Genomic DNA, 13,885 nt, shown 5'->3' on the forward strand with positions numbered 1-13,885 from the left:
AGATTGGGATACAGGCATAAAAAAGACATCATCTCTCAAAGCTCCGGAGTGCTCCTTTAAAGGCGAATCCAAATGAGACAGTTTGTGAAAAAAAAAGTGAAAGCCGTTTACAACTCCCTGTAACACCGAGTTAGAGCGCAGCTCTTGAGGAGGAGGGGGGGGGTACTGAGGGGACGGGATGCCTTTCCTCCTCATCCATACCCTCTCCTTCTCCCTCCTCATCTACACCTCCCATGCTCCTCGCCTCCTCCCACTCTTCCTTTTCTTCCTCCTCCTCCTCCCTCTCTCTGCTCCTCATCCTCTCTCCTCCTTCCCATCCTCCCCCTGCTCCCTCCTGCATGGTGCATTATGGGAAACATCCCATAATAATACAACGCACGCGTCACCGCGGTGTATTGTGGGACGTTTCCCATCATGCACCATACAGTTATGCTAATGCCGACGCTGCTCAAGCCAGAAACGGGCGCCTAAAAGCTGCGCTCTAAAAACAACTTTTGAGATGTTCATCGTTACAATTTTGCCTTTCTTAGCTGAAGACGCGCCTGATTACGACGCGTAGAAGAGTGCCGCAGGTGTTTCAAGCCCCTTGTCACTTTCTCGACAGCGTGTCTCTGGTGGCAACGCCAGTATCACACTTCCATGTTAGTGATGGAGGGAGAGAAGCAACATTGGTCACTCTTCGACGCATCATTTCTTGCTCAGTCGCACTGTTCATTGCACGGGTTTGAATTGGGCTAGGGAAAGCAAAATTAAAACTGAATATCTCACAGCTTGTTGCCTTATTGCAAATTGCCTCACTTGGGTTAGGCTTTAAAACTGCAATTACCACAAGGGCAATCAAACCATTCCTTAAGAAAATGATTAACAGATTTTGCTTAATTAATGAATGTATTGCAACGGTTGCTCAGCCATGTAATGGCCGCCGAGCCCCGCAAATATGCAGTGAAGATGGCATCCATCTGGGTATCACCTCTTTTTTTTTCAAATATTCTATAAAGAATAAAAAAGACACCCTGTGTATAGCAGTTTCCCCATTGTCTCCCCCAACATCTCATGAAAGTTTTAAAGAAAGCATTTAAGCAGTGCGTCTTTGGATGCACGGAGCTTCTTTCGGGTGGAGGCGCACACCTCTAAACACGCGTCACTTAATTTTGCCTGAGTATGGAGGTGCTGTCATTTGCCGATTAGAGTATGATAACGTTGGGTTTTCTTTGCTTTTGCTAGATGGCGAAATGATTTAATTTTTTTTCTCGCAGAAACATCTCTGTTTTTGTTCTTGTTTTTTACCATGTATAAAGCTTTGACGGACAAACAAATTATGGCATTACTTGAGCAAGGTGACAAGAAAAATTCAGATGGGTACATGCTTGGCGAGAATGATAACCTCGTCGCTTGTTAACATTTAGAATGAAGTGGACCTCCCTGACGTGTCGATGCCAAATACGATATAGCTTCGCCAATACTGGAAACTCCTCCGAAAACCTTTGGGAGTGACGGCGAACGTGACAGTGGTGCCTCTAGCGGACTCAGAGTCTAAGGAGCAGACGGCGCAATGGAAAAGTATAGGCTCCGCAACGTCCACGACCTTTGCGAGACCCGTTTTTTCACCCTAACAGCTGAAACAATTCATTTCGGTCAGTCCGTTTGCAAAGCGGAATCCACTGATCGCAACTGCTACGACAAACAAACAACAACGCGCGCATAAACAAAGAGAGAGCAGTTTATTTAGAGGTCTCAAACGCCACTCAGGGGGATCACTCGCATTTCAAGCGCATCTGGGAAGCGGGAAAAAGGCGTTTTGCTACTTGAACTACGTCGTAAGAAGTTACTGTCTATCCGTTACAAACTGTGTTCTCAGATTTTCTTACCTGAATAGGTGATTATTAAAACGTGCACAAATAATATGTTAAAATTACCAGAGCAAGCACACCATCCTCTGCAGCATTACAAGAACAAAATGTAACGAGAAGATTGACCGTGCAAACACTTTCCGAACTTTGCAGAAAAGATGGGGTCCAAATCCCAGACGAAAATAAAAAGAAACGGGGAACAGTTGCGAACAATGGCGAATGAAACGAAGAAGTTAGCAGACAATACAAACCTACAAATCTCCCAGCAAAGACCTACCTCAACGACGACGATCGCATGGGGCGTAGGTAGGAGCATAGAAATGAGCAGGTGGTGCTCGCTGTTGGTGTTCAGTCCACAGCAAACAAAGCGGAAGCAACACGAGAAAACTATTAAAAAAAAAAGGGCTTCGCTTTTCTTTTTTTTTTTAGCTGCACGTTGCACGTTTGTTCATTTGCTTTTGCGGCGTTGGTAGGAACTAGTCGACTCTCATTAATTCAAACTTGCGGATATTTCAAGCTAACATGCAGGTCCCATTCTATGCGTCTCTATGGGAGGAAACTTTTGGTAATTCAGACTTTGCTTTATTCAAACAAATTTTCGGTCCCCCTCGAGTTTGAATTAAAGAGATTCGACTGTAAGAACAAAAAAGAGGGAAAGGAATAACGTAGTCCAGCTCACACTGCCTGGTAAATAAGAATCAAACCGTGCAATTTAAGCACCTTAAAGGGAACTCCGCTTCATTTTTGGTTTTGAAAAAACAATGCAGTCCTCTTCAGTATCGCCTAGGAAGACCACACGTGAAATCTTACGACGCAGTTCTGTCTAAATGTTTCTTAAACGGTCCGGCAAACTTTGCAACTCGCCAAGTTGCCGAAATCGGCTGACTTAAGCGGGCGAATTCAGGCGCAACCAACAGCGCAGTCAAGGCTACGGCATGGGCGGAGCCAACATTGAGCTAAACGCCATCTACATGGCCCCCTTTTGCTTGTTTTCACTTCTCCGGGCGAGCGTAGCGCATGACCTCAGCAACGCTGCCTCTCGGCGCTCAGCAGTGTCCACGTGATTGGCGTAACGCGCCTGCGCAGCGCGTTTCTTGGGAGCCGTCCGGCCGCCCGCCGTGGTCCCGCCGTTACCGCCGTCTTCCGCGTCACGACCGCCGTCGTCGTCTCACCGATTGTGATTATTGTCTCTCGGAGTTTCGTCCACACTACGGACACCACGTGCGCAGACTTATGCCGCAGTTGTGCAGACGTCGTCGAATGCCGTAGACACCAAAACGTGGCGAAGAGTGCGGTGCAGACGACACTCGCGCCTGCCACGCGCCCGCCCCAATCCCGCCCGTCGTTGGGCCGAGGATCACGTGACATCTCGTACTACGTGATGGCCATGTACTTGGCGACCCGAGGCCAATGTTGCCGGGCGGAGCCGAAGTTTCGGTTTCGATTTCCGCTCGTGTTTAAAATTAGATTTAAAAATATATATCCCATTTTTCGCGAAGCAAACGACGTAGTGTGTTTTACTAGGGCTTTTTAATTCGAAATCAATCATTATCCTGAAATCTTCGGAATTGAGCGGAGTTGCCCTTTAATATATTTATTAAGTATCAAAAAGAACATATGAAGATTTCGCGTCAGAACCTCGATCGAAGGCGAACATAGGATGTTATCACAGACGACAGTGGAAAAACAACAACAACAAAGTTGCAGACGGCCCTCCAAATGTCCGGGCATAGCGTAGCAGACAAACCGGTGGTAGTAAGCGACAAAGCGAAGGAAAGAAAGTAAAAACTAAGCCAAACAAGACAAAGCAAAATACGTGATGGTTCGAACGTTACGCAAACACAAGAAAGAAAAAATCAAACAAAAAAACATAAACGCAGGAGGAAGAAAGACCACAGTGGCGTAGCGTCGCCTCAAACATAAAAAGAAAGTAGACTTTAAAAAATTGAAGGAGGTGGACGACCGTTTATCGGGTGTCCTTTTTGTAACTCCGCTTTTATTAGTTTCAGTAATAGCGTCAGATGTGCAAATGAACAATCGTCTTCTTCTAGAGCATGCTGACATCGCACTAACGTACGTGGTTCGAAATTGCCTTTTGCTTCTTCATCCGGAGACGATTGAGATTAGCCAGCTTGGCTATTCAACGAAACGGTTTTAAGTAATACATTCATGAGAAATTGAAATTGCAACGACAGAACGAATTGATTGATATGAACAAAAAAATTGAAACGTAGCAATGTTTTATTAATTTTTTTTTTACATTTCCTTTTTTAAAGGAACAGGGCGAAGGTGCATTCGTGTTTTGCCTGGCATACGTACATTCTGACAGATTGTTTTCTTGAGGAGACCCTGAAAATTGCACCCTACAAGCTGTAATATCTTTCCCATGCAAAGAAAATGTCCTTTACTCATGAGGTGGAACCTATTTTTTAACATTCAAAGCAGCGAATACTCGTGACAATTTTTTTTTTCATTGGTCACCACGCACGGAGATAGGCAAAACCAATGCACTGTGGAGAGTTTGTCTGCTAGCGGAGACTCTGAGCTTGACAGGGGCGCTGCGATCACTTTTCGCCCGCGATCCGCGGGAGTTGCCAGTATTGGCTTACATGGTATTTGTCGATGCCGAGCATATCCGCATGCTTAAGTTGCCGTGGCACGACAGGGGAGCCTAGGAATTAATTCCTATATAAAGTACAGGGATAAAAGTTTCCTATTAAAACACGTCTGAATTTTTTAATAAGCAATTTTTAAGATTTAATATTTGAAAAAAAACCTCAAGGTGTGTAGACGTGTGGAAAAAAACTCCCCAGTTAAGGAGTTAGGACAAAATTGGTTTTGTGGTTGATCCGTTTTTAAGAAATGCCTTGGATTACAAAGATGCTAATCAGCGGTTATGTTGCTTCTTTTTTTTATTGAGCTAAGTTCATCTATTGGTATTGGAACAAAAAAAAAACACCATCCTTGAAATGAAATTTGAGTGTATGTTAAGAAAACCGATTAAAGTAGGTTAGATCTAGCAGTGTAGCCAGGGGTAAGTTCAAGGGGTCAGAACACCCCCCCCCCCCCCCCCCCTTGGCCACAGATCGACGTGTAGAAACTGACAAAAGATGGTGCTTTTCTTGCCCACAAACAGCAAAGAAGTTACAGTGAAAGTTGTTTTACGTTCGTGCCATGCATGTGAAATGTTTGGGGAAGCAAACACTTAGCCTGCACTGTTGTTGGTCGGTTTGCACGCGACACGGTTTGCGAAATGTAGTGGTACGGCGAGTTTTGAGTGTGCTGACAAGCTGGTGCAAGCACTATGTTTTTCTCATTCCAACCGACTTATTTCGAAATATCATGGTACATTTAAAGACTTTTTTTTAATCGAAGACCACAGTCGCAGCGTCCCTGACTAGAGGTGGCGTGATCTCTTATATGGGTATCCTTTTTTAGTCCTAACCCAAACCATACAGCCAGTACAGCTATAGACGCTTTACACACGCGCCAAATTACAGCCGCCATTGCTGACCTTCTCTTGTCTTACCGAGATGCCGAGCAACTGAAACGGTAGTTGACGATCCTCTACAAAGGCCGATGCTTTAGAAAAGGACACCGTTGAGTCTAATGTGGCAATAACCTGGCCTGCTATGGTAATGATGAAGTGAAATAAACGAAATAAGAGGAAACAAAAACTGAAGGTCAGTTATGGCGGCGTCCATGCACAGCTGCTGCAAAGCGTCTATAGCATAGCTCTCCTTCATCGCTCTGCTGGAACAGGCACAGGGCATTGGGCCCATGAGCCCAAGACACCTGGTTAGACTCATGGTGAAAAACAGATGTTTGTGTTGTTATAAGTGACTAAAATGCAACTAAATTAATTATTACTTTTATTTTATGCATTTCTTTATATACTGCTTACTGTCAGTTGGTTTAGTTGCTGCACACCATGAGTAGTAGTAATCTTGCAACGGTTTTTTGTGACACTTTAAACCTGGAAACAGCCTTATATTGTTTTTCACCTCTGAGAAGTGGACGGTCTAATTGTTGCCTGTCTCTTCTAACTTCTTGACAGCTCTGGGTTGCAACACACCAGTATACAATAGTGTGTTGCAGGTCAAGAGCAGTAGGGAGGGAAGGATGAAACCACCTTTCCGTCTTTGTGATTGATGGTTTGCTCATCTCCATTTCTCCTCTATGGCGTTTGCTCCGCTAATGTGAAGAAAGAGGGAGAGACACTTCTCTTGCTGTTCTTAACCTGTAACAGACTGTAACTGCTGCCACCTTTCTGTATTTCTTCGAGTTTTTGATTCTGTATATTGAACTATATCTTTACTTTTTTGTTATATTTGTTTTGGTGTAGGCAGCTCCTTCAGTGGAGAAGACGCTGCTGCCGAAGTGAAGACTTTGATCAAGCGGTGCCATAATGTTGGGCTTCAGGTTGTGGCCGTCACGAGTGATATGGGAAGCAGCAACCGTGCAATGTGGAAACAGTTTGGTGTGAACGCTGGCAGGCACAGCAGAGTCGTCAACATGACTCCCCATCCACAAGTTCCTGGGGAGCAGATCGCTTTCTTGGCCGATGTTCCCCACCTTATGAAGAATTTGAATGGGCATCTTGTGCGTGGCCAGACAATAACACTGCCACCAGACGTTGTAGCCGTTAACGGGCTGACGTGTTCAGCTGTATCACTCGAGCCGGTTCGCCAGCTTGTCGAGTTCCAGAAGAACCTCACCTTCAAGTTGGCCCCCAAGCTTCGTCCCGAGCTTCTGGACCCGAACCACTTCGAGAAGATGAAGGTGAGCAAGATGTTTATAGTGATGAGCAGGTCTTGCCTTGCTGTTTTATAAGGCATGGATTTTCAAGCTAGGTTTTAAGTAGCCTAGAGGTTCCCCTAAGTAGTCTCAAGCATCTCCCAACCACACAAACCCTCAAAGATGTGGTTGGGGCCAGAGCCGTATATTAGGAGAGTTTGGCCAATGGGCGGGGAGCAAAGGGCACCACCAGTGCTGAGTACTCCCCCCGCGGTTAGAGCGTAAGCTAAAGGTGTGACACAGCGTCGACCAGTCAGCAGACCGCGACGTCACAATATTGCGAACGACATTTAAAGCGTGAAATAGAAGCATTCGATCTCGGCCTCCCGCTGACAGTTTGCTCTGGGCCAGCTTGCTAGAACAGTGTCTCAGCTGAGACTGGCTGAAAGAAAACAGTGCAAAGGGTGGGGCGCACGAGCGTCTTGAGACGCGGAGACCTGCTCAGCTTGTGCACTGGTTTTGGCAGTGCTTTCTTTCCCCGTCTCGGCTGAGACGCTGTTTCTAGCAAGTCGGCCCTGGTTTGACGCTTATGCAAACAGTGCTGGGAAAGAGCTCCGGGTCGCTCTTCCCCAGCACCGTTACTTTTCGATGCCTGAAAAGTCTAGACAGCAGGGGGGAACAAAGTCCCCCTGTTCCGACGCCACTGACACACACACTCATAGCAGCCCGGCAAGTACGCTTGGCATCGCCTTCTCCTCGGAGGCATACTCGAACGCTTCCGACCGAGCTCCTACTCGGGTCTGATGATTCACGTTGACTATGAACTTGACGCGTTGAACTACTTTTTCAGCCTGCTGCTTCATGGCGTCTCAGCGTCTTTTGTAATGAAGCCGTACGACATAATTATAACGCTCGTGGCGCCCAAGGTCGCGCCGGCGCAACTGAAATCGTGACGGGCGACGTCACCTGTCGACATGACGTTGTCAGTGACATCACTTCCGAAAATGACGTCGTATCCTTCCGGTACATCACTTTCTGTGCAGTTGGATTTTCGGGTTGGTCGGTCGGCTCGTTGGTTGCAGACATTTCGGGATCCATCATAATGTATTCTGCTGTAAAATCTGCGAGCTTTTTGCAAGGGTGACCCTTTAGAAGGGGACTATGTATAAGTTTTCCGTGCAGAGCAGAGGCAAACCTTTTTGGTAGACAAACGAGGAGCATTCTTTCTACATGCGTCAACCCGTGAAACGCTTGCAGAGATGCGTTACAACATACCTTTGCCTGTATTAATCAGATGCTTAGTATCTTGACATGGCTTTACATGTCCCCGCCGGTATTGGTGATGGCGATTGTACTGGCACGCTCAAGGCCAAGAAATCGGGGGGCTGCAAATGCTATCACATTTAAAATAGCTGGGCTACCCTTAAAGGAATACTTCAACGAAATTGAAAATATACCCGTCGTGTTCAGAAATCGGCTGATGATGATCCACGTTATCCGTAAATGACAATTGCTCGTTTGTATTTTGAGCCTGATGGCTGTATTTATCGTTATAAACGGCCCACTCTGGAAAGCACTCGGAGAGCAGCCAGCAAAGAGCACATTACATCCGGTGCAATCGTGACATAGTTTGTCTCGAAATGAGCAAAGCTGCGGCGAGGCTGACGTCGTCAGGATTTCCTAGCCGTTCCAGCCACCGAAGCGGTCGAAGCACGCCACGATCGGGTCACCGCAACTAACCGCAAAGCTATTTTCCTACGAATTTTGAGTGACGGTTTAATCTTCTAGGGCTGTTGGGATGATGTCAGGTTCAAAGCATGTATGTGTATAGCTCTAGGCGAGACAGTTATCGTCACTACCTGTCAAGGTTCCTAGACGGGAATTACAAACAAGGCTTTAGCAACATCCACCAGGTGCTCTTTGCTAATCATTTCATTTGTCTTAAAATTTATTTTCTTATCTTTTTTAACAAGATATTGGTGTGTCCAATGTGATACTGCTCCTTTGAACATGTATAGACCAAAAAGTATGCGCCAAAATTTCGTTGTACTATCCCTTTAAAATGATTTCAACAAAATCAAACAGTGGTTTTGAAATCGAGGTCAGTGACATTTATAGCACTACAACCAGCTAAGTGACAATGGAGTGTGTGCTTTACTGCAGTGTGGGCATTGATCACAGAGAAACACTGTTAATTTAAATGCAAAAGCGTTGTCCTCATCAAGTGACAACAACTTTAAGAGTATCTTAAGAACTCATAATAAGTGTAAAAAACTATTTGTTTGAACAATACGAGCAGAAGTTGTTGACCTTTACCTCCATATGTCCTCCTGCAGTTCTTCGACTGGCTGAGGGTGCAGTTTCCAGATTTTAGGTTTTAATGCAAAAGCATTAACTGTTCCATAGACAAACCGACGTCATCAGCTTTGAAGCCATGCCAAATGGCACCTTCCCCTGTCCCAATGGAGCAAAGCCTGTCGTCTGTAACAGAAATCTGATGGATACGCTGCCATTAGCTGTTGCGCATCATCAATGAACGAGGCTCCCATTTGCCCTGGCGCGGCGTAGTTTCAAGGGCTGCCACCAGAAAAGCCCTTTCTATGGCGGTGCAGCACACACAGCGGCCCGGCCGCTGGTAAGAGGTGCGGCGGTGCGGGCCTGGCTGCGCAGCCTGCTCAGGCAAACCCTGGGGAGGCTCCACGGCCGAGCTCAGCGCGGCGCGGCGACTTCACGAGAGCACGCGCTCGGCCGTCTAGGCCACTACGCCGCAGACGAACTAAGGGAGCAGAAGAACGACATTCATACTTTCGCATTCACAACTCATAAGAAGTGCTTAGGTGTCCTCAGACTTCGTTCCTTCAGCTGAGTTTACTAACATTGCATTGGCTTGAGAATCTAAAACTCTGCATTTCTTTGTTTGTAGGTGAGCACTGCCCTGCGGGTGCTGAGCCACTCGACAGCCACCGCCCTTCGCTTCCTGGTGGAGAACCATGGATGGAGCAAGGACTTCCTCACCACGGCCTGGTTCTTCGAACAGGTTAATAAGTGGTTTGACCTCATGAGCAGCAGGCACCCGGTCCTTGCAATCAGTAGACAGAATGAGGCCCGCTACAAAGACACACTGGACTTTTTGAGCAATTTTAAGGACCTGCTGCTCCGTGTGACAATCGGGGATGGAGTGTTCAAACCTGTACAAACGGGCGTAATGCTGTCAACTAAGTCCATTTTGGACCTGCAGCAGAATCTCATTGAGAGGCACTCCTTTTCATTTATTTTGACATCCAGGTTCACGCAGGATTGCCTGGAAAACCTGTTTTCAGTGGTACGACAGGGAAATCCTTTGCCAACTCCCTTGGAGTTTAAGATGGCCCTTAAGATTATTACCCTGTCACAGTACCTTAAGGTTTCTAAGGCAGGGTCCTACGAACTGGACGATGCTTCATTCTACCTGACAGACCTCGCAGACCTAAATGTACTGCCCACTGTGCCCACTGACACTTTGCTTGAGGAAGTGGAATTAACTTTGTCACATCCTGAAGAGAATAGCTTTGACTATTACTGTGGGTACGTGGTGAGGACAGTCATTAAAAATAATGCTGTGTGTGACACCTGTGCTGCAGCTGTTCAAGAATGCACAGCACCTGCAAACAGCCTCATCAGGCTCAAAAATTATGTCCCAGATGCACTGACTTGTCCGTCTGAAGCTGCACGCACCCTCTTCACAATTTGTGAAAGGGTGTTTCGCAGCCTCATCCAAGATTTGATGAGTGCGCAGGGGATCTTGAACAGCCTGTCTGCAAGGATGGCCACAGAGAGCCAATGTGTTCAGCTGCCCGAGTGCCATGAGATAAAAACTAAGCTTATTAGGCGGTTCTGTCTCTCACGGCTGCAACTGTTCCTGCGAGAAAAGAGTCGCAGGTTGGCAGCTAGGGCAGCTGAACACAGGGACTTTGCCAGCAAGTCCATGGCTGTACCGCGTAGGAGGAATTAGTGTTTCGCTCCCCTCAAGTGAGGTGACTGCTGTCCCTACTTTCATTATTGTTTTTTGCTTTGCTTTCTTTGTGTATAGTGCAGCTTCTGCTATTTGGTTTGCGCATTGCTTTTGTTCTAAGCTCTTGGCTGAACTTTTGTTTTTCCATGGCTCCATGGTTTGTGTGCTTCGCATGTGAGCTTATGTAAGCCTCTGCTGTCATGCGAATATCCTTCGTGTCTCGTTTTTTCTGTGCTTTGCCTCTTTTTCTTTCATTCTGTATGCTGTTCATGTTTTACATGCTCCTTTTGCTTGACTTTGACTTTTGTTCCTGCTTCCTTGCACGGAAGTCGATGCAGAGACTTGGCCATGTGAGTCTGTCTTTTCCCCTGTTCTTCAGTTTGCTTTCCTCTTGTAATTAGCACACTCTTTCTGTGTTCACATGTTTCTCATTTCTTTTGCACCCGCTCAAAACTTTTGCAGGCCGTTCTGTTGCTTTGCAAGCTTTGCATGTGAGCCTTCACCGTGCAAGACCCTTACACTTCGGCACCTGCACATTGCCTCCGACCCTTTCTTTTTATCCATTTACCTATTCGGATTTTCCAGTTTTGGTGTTTTCTCTTGCAGTGGCACGAGACCCACGTCACCTCCATGGTCATCGCTTGAAGCTTTAGGTCTGTCTCGTTTCTTTTCATTGTGGTTGCCGACTTACTAATTGTCGAGCATTTTTGGGTTGGTTTGTTTGCAGTAGACTTAACTGCAGCCATTTCGTTTCTGGTAGTTAGTTTTCATCTGGACGCTTGTACTTAGTCCAATAAGTGCGAGAGCTGTGTTAATGTTCTTATGCTCCAATGCTCCAGGATGTTGCAAGGAGGCTGGTGGCCAATCATGCGCATGCATCAAGTGCAATTGTGAGCCAGAAGCTCTTTTTCTTTAAATTTGCCTTTATCAACACCACGGTTCAAATATTGGTGGTTGTTAAATCTGTGTAGTGCAAGGAACATGCATATTGGTTTGTTATGGAAGAACTTACATGACTGCATCATACATGTCCGTTACATGGTCACAAGCAGGCTTCCAAAAAGAGAAAAAGCTACAGCTGTTGCGTGGGAAAGTCTCCAGAAACACTGGCCTCCTGATGGCTGGATCCAACACTCCCCCATGCGAGTTAAAGGTTCATCTGGGTAGGTGCTCTCCATGCCCGAGCGGGGCATCCTTGCACCGCTTGTATTGATTGTTTCCTGGTTCATAGCCTAGTTCTTTTGCTAATTCACTGCCAAACAAGCAAGTGTCCAGTGGGGTCATTCATAACACATCTCGCAATGAGTTAAGTTAGGGTGTCTTGGGCACAACTGATCCATGCTCCAGGCGACGCCTCATTGTACCATGATGGATTTGTACCAAAGTTATGCGCTTTCTCAGAATCTGGGAGATCGTCCTGGCACCCAATGTTCTACAGCTCCGACGTTTCTTGTGTAGAGTTCAGGTCGTCCCAAAGCGGAGAGAAAGGACTAGGAGAATGTGCTTGTAAACTCTAACTATATTTTATTTGCAACTTGAACTGGAGGACCGATCGTGGTCCCCACACCTGTGCCGGACGGACAGCATCTGGGATCGACTCGTCGGGGTCCCTTTCTTCTTTCTCTTCCCCGACGATATCCTCCTTTCCGGTCCTCCTCGCAACGCGTCTCTCCGTCCTGGCGGCTCTCTTTGTTTCTCAAAGGGAGGCAGGCCGGGGAGAGATATCTGATTCCCGATAGTGCTTGCCGCTTCCATCTCGTGTCGGCTTCTTCTCGTCTGAGAAACCGCCTTGGCATGTGGCTACGACTACACCGACGTCGGCACAGTACTCCCCCCCCAGTGAGCGGGCGAGCGTTTGAGTGCCGTTAGGGCCCGTGGGGCGTCTTGTGGGGAGAACGGAGGAGGGGAGCGTTCGGTGTCGAATGGTCTGTGATGCCAAGTCGTGCTGGCCAGCGGACGCGGCGGCCGGAACGTGTTCGGCTGTCTGGCCTTACCTGCGGAGCGCCAGCGCACGAGCTGTCGGCAGGAGGGAGAGCGTCTGATGAGGGCGATGTTCTTTCCGGCGGGGGTGTAACAGGAGCCGGCGTGGCAGATGGGGCGCTATCAAGATAGGCCGGTTTCACGCGGTCCAACGCAACAACTTCCTGGCGTCCGCGGATTGCAAGTGTCATATTCTTTGATCCTCGCCGCAGCACCTTGTACGGCCCGTCGTATGGCGCTTGAAGGGGCTTCCGCACGGTGTCATTTCGTAGAAAAACATGCGTGCAGGTCGCCAATTCACTGCTTACGAAGGAAGACGGGCCGTGGTTTTGACGCGGTGATGTGGCGCGGAGTTGCGTCATGGCCTCTTGGAGTTGGTTGGCGTAGCTTGTGGGGTTGGGACAATTAGCGGCCGGCACGGCCTCGAAAAATTCGCCCGGGAGTCGAAGGGTTGTTCCATAGACCAGCTCCGCGACGCTGCAGCCGATGTCAGTTTTTAGTGCTGTGCGCAGTCCGAGCAGAACGAGTGGCAGCACCTCCATCCAGTCTTGGCGCTGATGGGCCTTGAGGGCGGCTTTGAGCTGACGGTGGAAGCGCTCCACCATGCCGTTGCTGGCGGGATGGTAGGCGGCCGTTCGAATCCTTCTCGACCCCAGCAGCCTCATGAGGCTGGAGAAGAGATTGGACTCAAACTGCCGGCCTCGGTCTGTGGTGACTGTCGAGGGCGTGCCGAATCTCGAAATCCACTGCGCGACGAAAGCGCGTGCCACTGTGTCCGCGGTGATGTTGGGCAGCGGGATCGCTTCCGGCCAGCGGGTGAAACGATCGATGCACGTCAGCAGGTACGCCTGTCCCTAGGATGGTGGCAGCGGTCCCACAATATCTATGTGGATGTTGTTGAACCGCGCGTCAGGTTGGTTGAACTTTCCCAGTGGTGTTACAGTGTGGCGCTGAATCTTGGAGCGTTGACACTGCAAACAGGTGCGGGCCCACTGGCGTACGTCCTTGTTAATACTGGGCCACAGAAACCGGGATGTTAGAAGCTGTTGTGTGGCCTTGATACCGGGATGAGAAAGTCCATGAAGCGAGTCGAAGATCTGGCGACGAAACTGTTGAGGCACGTATGGGCGCGGGTATCCCGTCGATGTGTCGCAGATGAGGTTGACAGGACACATAGGAAGGGGAACCGCGCGGAAAACGAGCTTGCCGGGTGTTGTTTGGAGGTCGCGCAGTTGTGCATCCTCGCGTTGTACCTCTGCCAATCTCTCGAAGTCGATGGCGGCTAGTGAGTCGACGGTGCAGGCGCCTATTCGCGAGAGAGCATCCG

This window comes from Ixodes scapularis, unplaced genomic scaffold (genome assembly GCF_016920785.2).
Source record: "Ixodes scapularis isolate PalLabHiFi unplaced genomic scaffold, ASM1692078v2 PGA_scaffold7__128_contigs__length_106722199, whole genome shotgun sequence".
NCBI classification, from domain to species: Eukaryota; Metazoa; Arthropoda; class Arachnida; order Ixodida; family Ixodidae; genus Ixodes; species Ixodes scapularis.